This window comes from Nicotiana sylvestris, chromosome 1 (assembly GCF_000393655.2).
Source record: "Nicotiana sylvestris chromosome 1, ASM39365v2, whole genome shotgun sequence".
NCBI lineage: Eukaryota > Viridiplantae > Streptophyta > Magnoliopsida > Solanales > Solanaceae > Nicotiana > Nicotiana sylvestris.
Window position 1 is genome coordinate 40413245 of NC_091057.1, and position 13784 is coordinate 40427028.

Sequence of the window (13784 nt, forward strand, 5' to 3'; positions counted from 1 at the left end):
TACTGGAGCTACAAGGAGAGCTTGAGCAGGTCCTCAACTTGGCAAACTTATCACTCCCCCCGAATGTCCCCGATATCAACCAACAAAACACAAAGAACCCAGCACCTCCCTAAAACACACCAAACCAACATCCATAAAACCCTCCTGCACCACATCAATATGCAACCCCACCCCAAAATCTCAATCCCCTACAGATACCAACTCCGCCACAATGTCACCATCAACCAATTCAGTACCCACCAACCGCCACGTATCATACTCCCCATAACACAACACAACTCATTCCTGATCCTCAAAACTCAACCAATGACCACTACTACACCCAGGCACCTGGCACTCACCAAAACAACCCTATATAAGTAGTAGAAACCGTACCTCACTCTATCCAACCAACCTCCTATACACCAAAATCTGCCGAGAAGGACCTGCTCATTAAAAACATGGCTGATGAACTCAAGAAGTTGACAATTGAGTTCAGGGTGTCAAAGGAAGCAAAGGAATAGAAGGTTTAAACAATGAAGACTTATGCATACATCCAGATGTAGAACTGCCAGAGGGTTACAAACCTCCCATGTTCGAGATGTTTGACGGTACAAGTGATCCTAGGGTTTATTTGAGGACTTATTGTGACAAGCTTGTTGGGGTCGGAAAGGATGAAAGGATCCGGATGAAGCTCTTTATGAGAAGTCTTACGGGAGATGCTTTGTCCTGGTACATCAGCCAGGATCCTAAGAAAAGGTCCAACTAGGTAAGTATGGTGTCTGATTTCATGGACCGATTCAGGTTCAACACAGAAAATGCACCAGATGTTTTCTACATTCAGAACCTTAAGAAGAAGCTGACCGAAACTTTCCGCGAGTATGCTACTCGTTGGAGGTCAGAAGCAGCCAAAGTCAGGCCATCTTTGGACGAGGAACAGATGAACAAGTTCTTCGTTAGAGCACTGGATCCACAATATTATGAAAGGTTGATGGTTATTGAAAATCATAAATTCTCTGATATCATCAAACTCGGAGAAAGAATCGAAGAAGGAATCAAGAGCGGGATGGTGACAAACTTTGAGGCATTACAGGCCACAAACAAGGCATTACAATCAAGCGGTATATCAAAAAAAAGAGACGTTGAGGCAGTAATGGTGGCTCAAGGCCCAAAATCTCCACTTACATATCAAACACGTCCACCCACATATCAAACACCTCCACCCGCATACCAAGCACCGCCACCCTCATCTCCCAAATACTCCCAACCAGCCACTACCTATCATACCTATAACTCCCAACTATCTCATTTCCAGTCACCTCCAACTCACCAAAATTTTTCAAGATCACGACCCAATTTTGACCACAAGACACCCACATAGTACACCGCTATTGCTAAACCCATCGACCAGCTGTATGAAATGTTGAAAGCCGCTGGTTACGTCACCCTTATTCCTGCTGTGGAATTAGAGAATCCATCCCAATGGGTGAACCCAAACAAAACCTGTGCATACACCATTGACAAGTGCCGAACATTGAACAGACATTGATTGACAACAAGATTATATAGGCGAAAGAAACTGCACCGAATATCCGCAACAACCTACTCCCTGATCATAGGGGTGGCCGATACATGTGATAGAAATGGATGAGGAATGGGATCCTAAGGGGTCAATCGGGCTCATTCGAGAAGGTGATGACTTTAAACCTGTAGTCACACTTACTCCTATTGTAGCGCAGACTCAGTCATCGATCGAAGTTGAGGTAGTTGCATCAGTTCCATTTGAGGTAGAGGTAGCTCCACCTACGGCCACCCCTATTCCATTTGAAGTGGAAGTGGCCACACCTTTCATAGTGACAGTATCAACCACACCTCCTTTCAACTTAGAAGTAATACCCTGGGATTATGTTGCCGAGGCTACGCAAAAAGGAAAGGCAAAGATGGAGGAATCCGATGTTGCACAAGGAATGACTAGGACCGGAAGAATATATACATCTTAACACTTCGGAGGACCAAGTAAGGATGCCGCTACCAAGAAACCTGTTATTAAAATAGGGCCAGATGACCTTTGGAGGAAAGTACAAGCTAGGGAATATTCTGTCATCGATCATTTGAACAAAACCCCAGCTCAGATATCTATACTATCGCTATCGCAAAATTCAGAGACACACAAGAATGCTTTGATGAAGGTGTTGAGTGAAGCTTATGTACCTAACAACATCACTATGGAGAGATGGAGAATATGGTAGGGCAGGTGCTGGAAAGTCATAAGATAATCTTTCACGAAGATGAGTTACCGCCTGGAGGGTTGAATCACAACCGAGCATTGCATATCATAGTGCAATTTGAAGACAAATTCATTGCTATGGTCTTGATTGATGGGGGTTCAAGCCTCAACATTTGTCCGTTGGATACTCTGAAAAGATTGGGGAAAGGTTTCAATGAAATACGGGCAGGGAGCATGAACGTGAAAGCCTTCGATGGGTCCCAAAGGGCCACGATTGGGGAAATTAATCTTTGTCCGCAGATGGGGCCAACTTGGTTTGACGTTGAATTATAAGTGCTCAACATATCAGCCTCATCCATTCTTCTATTGGGCCGACCATGGATACATGCCACTGCGGTTGTGGCTTCCACACTACATCAAGCCGTGAAATTCAAATGGAACCATCAGGAGGTAATCATTCACGGAGATGGTAGTAACCCCATTTACACAGTCAAACCATCCCGGTTATTGAAAACAGAAGAAGGTTAGGAGGGGAAACCTATCATCACGTCGAACGTGTCTATGCCATTGTGAAAGATAAATGGTGGAGCAGCAAAATAGAAAGCACACTAGCATGGTCTGGGTATGAACCCGGCAAAGGGCTTGGGAAGAATATCCAGGGTATCACTAAGCCAATACAACTGAAGCGTCATGGTACTACCTTCGGGCACAGATACCAGTATACATGGCAAGAGTATAATAATCGGTCGCCTCCATGGCGTGGACCGTATTACCCTCTTGAGCAACTAGTGCCACATATGGATCAAGCTTTTCACCAAGCTGATACAATATGGAGAACCGCAAAAGAAGAAGCATTGTCTGGGCTGAGGAATCTATTTTTGGAGGATGAGGACATGGACTGTAGTGCAATAATTAAGGAGGAGGAGGAGAAAGATGGCCTCACTATTCAGACTATGGAGAAGGGAGTTGTGCTCAGGAATTGGACTGCCACACCATCCCGGGCTCGCCGAGTCCCTGGGTAGCTTGGCAGATTTTATTCCTATAGCCATTCTAAGCTTTTAAGATTTTTAGTAATTTTGTTTTTAAAGACTCACTTGTTTCAAAATAAATACTCGATTCTTCGTGCCGTACTTGTTTGGATGTTTTAAGTCTTAATCAAACACATTGCTCTTTATTATTTATTATTATCTTCCATATTTTTCTTTCTACAGTGTTATTGTTACTTTTCCTGCTGAATCGATGACTGTGACATGTAATGAGGAAATGCAACACAAGGATAATGACTCGGATGAAGAAGATGAGATACTTGAGGAAGTTGTTAGGTAGGTTGAAACCTTTTAGAATAAGCCTAAGTCCAACATGGACTAAATCGAAGCAGTAAATTTGGGGGACGTCGAGACCGTCAAGGAGACTCGCATCAGCATTCACTTATCACCGACAGCGAAAGAGGAGTACATTCGTTTCTTAAAGGAGTAAGAGGACATTTTCGCATGGTCGTATGATGACATGACCGGTTTGAGCACGTCCATAGTGGCTCACAAATTGCTTACTAATCCCATGTGTCCGCTGGTGAAATAGAAACTTAGAAAATTCAAACACAATATGAGCCTGAAAATCAAGGAGAAAGTTACTAAGCAGATCAAAGCCAAAGTCCTCAGGGTGGTTGAGTACCCAACGTGGTTAGCCAACATTGTGCCAATTCCGAAGAAAGATGGGAAAGTCAGAGTATGTGTTGACTATCGGGATTTAAACAAAGCTAGTCCTAAGGACGACTTTCCACTGCCAAACATACACATCCTGATCGACAATTGCGCCAAGCATGAACTCCAATCATTTGTGGATTGCTTCGCAGGCTATCACCAAATTTGGATGAGCGAAGAACACGCAGAGAAAACCGCTTTTATTACACCACATGGCGGTATACTGCTACAAAATGATACCATTCAGTCTAAAGAATGTTGGGGCTACTTACATGAGGGCCATGACAACCATCTTCCATGATATGATACACAAAGAAATAGAGGTGTATGTGGACAACGTCATTATCAAATCCAAGAGGTCCATGGATCACATAACGGACTTGAGAAAGTTCCTTGACAGGTTAAGGAGGTACAACTTGAAACTGAACCCCGCAAAGTGTGCATTTACGGTTCCCGCAGGAAAGTTATTGGGACTCATTGTTAGTCGTCGAGGAATCGAGATGGATCCATCTAAAGTCAACGCTATTCAGGAGTTACCGACGCCTAAGAGCAAAAAGGACGTGATGAGTTTCCTAGGATGTCTAAACTATATCAGTCGCTTCATACCACAGTCCACAGTTATATGTGAACCCATCTTCAAGATGCTAAGAAAAGACACTGAAACAAGCTGGACTGAGGATTATCAGAAAGCTTTCGACAAAATCAAGGAGTACCTGTCCACGTCACCAGTTCTGGTCCAGCTAGAGCCGGGACGACCTTTGCTAATCTATCTATCTATGTTGGGTGGAGCCTTCAGATGTGTTCTAGGACAACATGATAAGACGGGGAGGAAGGAGCAAACCATATACTACTTGAGTAAGATGTTCACACCTTACGAAACACGATACTCTCTGCTAGAGTGCACTTGTTGTGCTTTGACTTGGATGGCACAGAAGTTGAGGCATTACTTCTGTGCCTACACTACATACATCATATCCAGGATGGACCCTTTTAAGTACATATTTCAGAAACCTATGCTAACCGGGAAATTAGCCAAATGGCAGATACTGTTAAGTGAGTTCGATATCGTCTACGTAACTCAAAAGGCGGTCAAAGGACAAGCATTGACAAACCATCTTGCTAAAAATTTGGTGGGAGGAGAATACGAACCCTTAAAAATGTATTTCCCTGATAAAGAAATGTCACGACCCTAAACCCAACCCGGTCGTGATGGCGCCTCTCGTGAAGACAAGGCCAGTCGACTCACTTCCAATTCACTTTAAGCAATTACAATAATAACTACTAAGTCTTTAATTAGAAATAAAATCCCAAAATAAGCATTTAACAGTATAATTTATGGAAATAAAAGCCAACACATCCCGACATCGGGGTGTCACCAGTCATGAGCATCTAAAACAATACTACCAGTCTGAAAGTCTACTCCACTACTAAATAACTGAATCAGAAAAGAAATAAGATAGAGGGAGGTTGCACTGGGCTGCGAATCGCCAAACAGCTACCTAGTAAACCTCCGAAGATCTGTTGGGACTATTAACCCTCAGTAGCAAGACCTGTAACATCTGAATCTGCACACAGAGGTGCAGGGAGTAAAGTGAGTACTTCTAACTCAGTGAGTAATAAGAATAAATGAAGACTGAACGATATAAAATCACATTAAATACAACATTTAGCTATCAAAGGCATAACAAAATCAGTAACATAATTTAACGATGAAATCTCATAAAAACACCTTTTTAAGTAGTCAACAATAGAGAGGAAAAACAACTAAGAATGGTAAACACATAAGAACTGCCCCTCGGGCACAATAACATCAAATCAGCCCCTCGGGCTATATCTCATGTCACAATGGGTACCCGCACTCACTGGAGGTGTGCAGTCTCCTGGAGGGCCCCTTACGGCCCAAGAGCAATATCAAGCCATCTCGTGGCATCATAAACAGGCTCTCGGCCTCATATCAATATCTGGCCATTTCTACGGCTTTGCTCCGCATCTACGGGAGACATATTTGGGGCCTTCCAACTTCTCGTGGAACCCTTCGTCCCAAGTGTGTTAAAAGTGAGTAGTATTTTAATTAATTTGAGACAATTCCTAATTATGTGGATAATTGGGTAATTATTGGTTAATGGGGATTAACAAGTTAATTAAAGAATTGTGAATAACTTAATTAAGATATTGGATAAGCTTAATCAAGACAAAAACGTGGCAGCAACATTTTTAACATTTTTAGCATATGTTTATATCTCCTGTTTGCTATTATTCTTAAATAATTGTATTTTAAAATTTGTATGTATTCGACAAGCATTTAACTGCCTCACTAAAATGTTAGATGTATTCGACCAACAACATATATTTCAATGTATTCAGATGTATGTTAACCTTAATATGTAGTTGGAATTAACTGTTGTATTTAAATGTATTCAGCCGTATTTTAATGTATTCAGATTTGTTATTCTTGAATATGTGATGTATTTCTTCACCCCTGATACTTGATCGAGACTTCACGGTGAGCTGCCCCTTCTGAGCCGTTCAGCAGCATGCCGGAGTCTCTTTTTTGCACGACGAAATCTCAAACTACTTGGAAAATTTTTCCGGGGCCTTACAGAGCTAAAAACCCAACAATATCTGTCTTCATCTGCCTCCACTAGTAGTGCTACCTCAAATCCTAGTACATCTACCTCGTGGCATACAATCTCAGGCCCTCGGCCTCATTATCATAATTAGTGTATCACTACTACGGCCTGCAGCCCAACCCAAAAGTATCCTCACAATACAGGCCCTCGGCCTTACTTAGTCAGAATCTCATAAGCCCTTCGGGCAATAGTAAAAATATGCAGCTCAACTCAAAATATCTTTAAAATATCATTTAAGGTTTGTAAAACAGATTAACATAGCTGGGTTTGAAAACATTGAAAGATCTGGCATGACTGAGCAAAAGTATGAAATCAAACAGTGAGGAAAATATCATTAGCGATCCTCCTAAGGGTTCAAACAGTTGGCACAAAGCCCAAATATGGCATTTAGCCCAAAGTATAATAATATCAAACAATTAGCTACCAAATATACAGAAAAATAGTCATTCGGGATGGACTAAGTCACAATCTCCAATGGTGCACGACCCCACGCTCGTCATCTAGCGTGTGTGTCACCTCAACACAGCCGAACATTGTATAATCCGGAGTTTCATACCTTCAGAACAACATTTAAAATCATTACTCACCTCGAACTAGCCCGAAAAGCTACTCTGCAACACACTTGCCTCTCGAACCAACTTCTGAGTGCTCCAAATCTACCAAGTTCAGATTTTTATCATCAAATTATGCTAAACGAATGAATTCCAATAGAAAAATATCGATTTTAAGCACAAAACCCGAAATCAGTCAAAACTCGACCCCCGGGCTCGCGTCCTGGAACTGGACAAATTTTATACCAAAATTTTCTTTCATAATCTCATGAGTCCGTACATATAAAGAACTCGAAAATCGTAGTTCGTTTGACCCCTCAAATCATCCCTAGAAGGTCTCATAATCTCAATCCCTAACTCCACATTTTTCTACTGATTTTCATGAATTAAACACTGGTATTTTGTTCCTTAATCACAAATAATTGAGTTTTAGGGTCCAAAATCTTTACCTAAATGAAGAACAATGATTTCCTCTCTTCAAAATCGCCTCAAAGCTCTTTCCCCATTCAAAAATGGTGTAAAAGGGTTTAATGGTTGCGGAGGGTTTATTTAAATACTGCTTGCACGTTTTACTGTTCACCGAGTACTGTTCACCCGTGAAAAAATGCAGCAGCTTTTCTTCTAGTTTAAATTGACCCGTTAACCTTTCGAGATCCACCCGAGGCCCTCGGAAATCTCAACAAATATACCAACATGTCCCATAACATCATTCGAACTTAGTCGACCCTTCGAAATACCAAAAACAACATCAAAACACCAAAATCACATCAAATTCAAGCCTATGAACTTTGAAATTCCTAAATTCAACCAACGACGCCGAAACTATCCAAAACAACTCCAATTGACCTGAAATTTTGCAGACATATCCAAAATGACATTATGAACCTGTTCCAACTGTCAGAATTCCATTCCGATCCCGATAGCCTATTTTCCACTACCGTCCGGAAATCACCAAAAACTAACATTCGCCAATTCAAGCCTAATTCTACACCGGACATCACAAAAATATTCCGGACACACTTCTAAGTCCCAATTCACCTAACGAAGCTATCCAAGCCATAAAATCTGCATTCTGGGGTCATTTACCAATAAGTCAACTCTCAGTTGACTTTTCTAACTCTAAAGCTACTTTTAGAGACTAAGTGTCTCAAACCTTACCAAAACTATTCCGGATTCGATCCGACCAACCCGATACCACATAACACGGATAAACAAAGCATAAAAAAGTAGAAATGGGGGAAACATAGCGGTAAATCATGAGACGACTGGTCGGGTCGTCACATCCTCCCCATCTCAAATAAACGTTCATCCTCGAACGAGTCAAGAAACATACCTGAAGCCTCAAACATGTGAGGATATCTGCTCTGCATCTTCTGCTCGGTCTCCCATGTAGCCTCCTCCACGGGCCGACCTCTCCACTGCACTTTTACTGAAGCTATATCCTTTGACCTCAACTTTCAAATCTGACTATCCAAAATAGCTACTGGCTTCACATCATAGGTCAAATCATCATCCAACTGAACCGTTCTGAAATCCAAAACATGAGACGGATCCCCAATATACTTCCGGAGCATAGAAACATGAAATACCGGATGCACATTCGACAAACTGGGTGGAAAATCAAGCTCATAAGCCACCTCCCCAAATCCTCCGAAGCACCTCAAAAGGCCCAATGAATCGAGGACTAAATTTCCCTTTCTTCCCAAATCTCATAACAACCTTCATGGGTGAAACCTTCAACAGAACCTTCTTGCCAACCATGTAGGACACATCCTGAACCTTCCTATCAGCATAGCTCTTCTGCCTCGGCTGCGCTATGCGAAGCCTCTCCTGAATCACCTTCACCTTTTCTAAAGCATCCTGTACCAGGTTTATCCCCAATAGCCTAGCCTCACCGGGCTCGAACCAACCAACTGGAGATCTATACTGCCTCTCATACAAAGCCTCATATGGAGCCATCGGAATACTCGACCGGTAGCTGTTGTTATAAGCAAACTCTGCAAGTGGTAGAAATTGATCCCATGACCCTCCGAAATCAATGACACAATCATGCAACATGTCCTCCAATATCTGAATAGTGTGCTCAGACTACCCATCCATCTGAGGGTGAAAAGCTGTGCTCAACTCAACCTAAGTGCCCAACTCTCGCTGCACAGACCTCCAAAACTGCAATGTAAATTGAGTGCCCCTATCTGAAATGATGGAAATTGGGACACCATGCAAACGAACAATCTCCCGGATATACATCTCAGCCAACCGCTCTAAAGAATAGGTAGTACACACAGGAATGAAGTATGCGGACTTGGTCAGCCAATCCACAATCACCCAAATAGCATCGAACTTCCTCAAAGTTTGTGGAAGTCCAACTACAAAGTCCATAGTGATCCTCTCCCACTTCCACTCGCGGATATCTATCCGTTGAAGCAAGCCACCCGGTTTCTGATGCTCATATTTCACCTGCTGGCAATTGAGACACCGAGCTATAAATCCTACAATATCTTTCTTTATTCTCCTCTACCACTAGTGCTGCCTCAAATCCTGATACATCTTAGCGGCACCCGGATGAATGGAATACCGTGAGCTATGGGCCTCCTCCAGAATCAACTCCCGAAGCCCATCCATATTGGGCATACAAATCAGGCCCTGCATCCTCAACACCCCATCATCACCAATGGTCACATCTCTGGAATCATCGTGCCGAACTCTGTCCTTAAGGACAAGCAAATGCGGATCATCATACTGGCGCTCTCTGATGCGATCATATAAGGAAGACCGAGAAACCACACAAGCTAATACCCGACTGGGCTCCAAAGTATCTAACCTCACGAACAGATTGGCCAAGGCCTACACATCAACTGCAAGAGGTCTCTCCCCACCTGGAATATATGCCAAACTCCCTATACTCACTGCCTTTCGGCTCAAAGCATCAGCCACCACATTGGCCTTTCCCGGATGGTTCAATATAGTGATATCTTAATCCTTAAGCAACTCCAACCATCTCCACTGCCTCAAATTAAGATCCTTCTGTTTGAACAAGTGCTGGAGGTTATGATGATTAGTGAACAACTTACAAGACACACTATACAAGTAATGTCTCCAAATCTTCAACGCGTGAACTATGGCAGCCAACTCCAAATCATAAATGGGGTAGTTCTTCTCATGGGACTTTAACTGACGAGAAGCATAAGCAATAACTCTACCCTTCTGCATCAAAACACAACCAATACCAACTATCGAAGCATCACCATGCACGATATATGAACCTGAAGCTGATGACAAAACTAACACTGGAGCTATGGTCAAAGCTGTCTTGAGCTTCTAAAAGCTCTCCTCACACTCGTTCGACCATACAAATGAATCACCCTTCTAAGTCAACTTGGTCAAGGGAGATGCGATAGATGAGAATCCTGAACAAACCGGCGATAATAGCCTGCCAAACCAAGAAAGCTGCAAATCTCTATGGCTGAGGATGGTCTGGGCCAACTCTGAACCGCCTCTATCTTCTTCGGATCAACCTAAATACTCTCACTGGACACCACGTGCCCCAAGAAAGCCACTGAACTAAGCCAAAACTCACACTTGGAGAATTTTGCATAAAGCTTCTCCTCCCTCAATCTCTGCAACACAACTCTCAAATGCTCCACGTGTTCCTCCTGACTACGCGAATACACCAGAATATCATCAATGAAGACTATGACAAATGAGTCGAGATTAGGCTGAAACACGATGTTCATTAAATACATGAACGCTGCTAGGGCATTGGTCAGCCTAAAAGACATCACCAAGAACTCATAATGACCATATCGGGTCTTGAAAGCTATTTTATGAATATCCAAGTCCCTGATCTTCAATTGGTGATAACCTGAACGGAGATTGATCTTGGAGAACACTCTCGCTCCCTGAAGCTAGTCGAATTAAATCATCAATGCAAGGTAAAGGATACTTGTTCATAATTGTTACCTTGTTCAATTGCCTATAATCAATGCACATCCTCATAGTGCCATCCTTCTTCTTTACAAATAGAACCGGCGCACCCCAAAGTTACATACTAGGCCGAATGAACCCTTTATTAAGGAGTTCCTGAAGCTGCTCCTTTAATTCCTTCAACTCCGCTGGTGCCATACAATACGACAGAATAGAAATGGGCTAAGTGCCCGGCACCAGGTCAATATCAAAATCAATATCCCTGTCCGGTGGCATGCCCGGTAGGTCTGCAGGAAACACATCAGGAAAATCCCTCACAACTAGAACAGAATAAATACTGGGAGTCTCTGCACCGACATCCCTCACAAAGGATAGATACAAAAGACAACCCTTCCCAACCATACGATGGGTATTCAAGAATGAGATCACATTACTGGGAACATAATCAGTCACACCTCGCCACTTAATCCATGGAACACCTGGTATAGCTGATATGACTGTCTTAGCATGACAATCTAGAATAGCACGACACAGAGATAGCCAATCCATGCCCAAAATGACATCAAAATCCACCATATACAATAATAAAAGATCCACACGGGTCTCTAGACCCCCAATAGCCACCACACTCGACCGGTACACACGGTCTACAACAACAGTATCTCCCACCGGGGTAGATACATGAACAGTTGAAGCAAGAAACTCATGGGGCATACCCAGATAATGAGCAAAGTATGATGACACATAAGAAAAGGTGGAACCGGGATCAAATAATACAGAGACATCTCTGTGGCAGACTGAAACAATACCTGTAATAACAACATCTGAAGCAATAGCATCGGGTCTGCCCGGAAGTGCATAGAAACGGTCCTGACCACCACCTGATCGACCTTCCCCTCTAGGGCGACCCTTAGTTGACTGGCGGGTGATGGTAAAGTAAGTGGCGCTGAAGCCGATGATTGATTCACTCGCACGCCTCAAACTAGAACCAACATAGCAAATAACTGTGCAATCAACTAATTAATAGTGGACTCCCCCACTTGGCTCGAAGCTATAGACCAAAACATACACAATAACTTATAACACATATACTTTATTGCTTCCATAATACCGTAGTGAGATTAAACTCAATCCTTCATAAGCTCGTGGAACACAAACCATTTGGTACTTTATATCTTCACCAAATCTCGCATTCACTCTCGTAGTAGTCAAGCCTACTCTCTTGAGCAACCCAAATTCAAATTGTAAAACATATATTTCCCTGGCAACAGAGATCTTTCAATAAATGACACAAGGGATTACGCAAACTTCAGGACAATGCACAGGAGATAACTCCACCTGTTTTGCCTTAAACTAACATTTCTGTATACCTTCCACCGTCATAAACATTACGCAGTCACTTAAACTTCCTGAGTCTGAACTCAGACCGCAACATGAAATTGACTCTACTCCCAACTAGGAAACATGGAAAGATTCTTCACACACCCATAACTCGGGGCTATACCTCAAATCAAGATGAAAATCGAGCACCTAATAGTCCTTGTATCCTCCAGCAGACCCTTCTCGTCGCTTCCAAATCACATGAATACATCTCGAAGTCACATCACACTCATCACGTAACTATCCAGTCATCACCTCCCTTAATAGGGACATAACAGAACATATGGATCCAGAAACACGCGCTCACTAAATCAACAGCTCAGAGCTCAAGCTATAGGCAAAATTCTGGCCTCGAGTCCTCCAGCCTGGTCCAACATCAACGCACAGAGATCACATCTCACCCCTCGATCAGCGAATCACAAGCCATCGATGCATATCCAATACGAGCGCTCATGCACGCATACGAATGTGTGGAAGGAATTCAAAGAGTTACTTTTCAAGCTGAATCAAGGACGCACGATAAGAATTCAAGAATGTGAAATTTTTCCTAAAGGTTCTACAGCCTCTCAAGGATAAATACAGACGTCTCCGTACCGATCCTCGAGACTCTACTAAATCCGCTCATGAATCGTGAGAACTATGTAACCTAGGCTCTGAGTATAATAATATCAAATAATTAGCTACTTAATATACAAAAAAATAGTCATTCGGGATAGACTAAGTCACAATCCCCAATGGTGCACGACCCCACGATCGTCATCTAGCGTGTGTGTCACCTCAACACAACTGAACGTTGTATAATTCGAGGTTTCATACCTTCAGAACAACATTTAAAATCATTACTCACCTCGAACTATCCCGAAAAGCTACTCTGCAACACGCTTTCCTCTTGAACCAACTTTCGAGTGCTCCAAATCTACCAAGGTCAGATTTTTATCATCAAATTATGCTAAACGAATGAATTCCAATTGAAAAATGTCGATTTTAAGCAAAAACACGAAATCAATCAAAACCTGACACCGTGCCCGCATCCTGGAACTAGACAAACTTTATACCAAAATATTCTTCATCATCTCACGAGTCTGTACATATAAAGAACTCGAAAATCGGAGTTCGTCTGACCCCTCAAATCATCCCTAGAAGGTCTCATAATCTCAAGCCCTAACTCCACCTTTTTCTACTGATTTTCATGAATTAAACACTGATATTTTGTTCCTTAATCACAAATAATAGAGTTTTAGGGTCCAAAATCCTTACCTCAATGAAGAACAATGATTTCCTCTCTTCAAAATCGCCTCAAAGCTCTTTCCCCATTCAAAAATGTTGTAAAAGGGGTTTAATGGTCACAAAGGGTTTATTTAAATACTGCTCACGCATTTTACTATTCACCCGA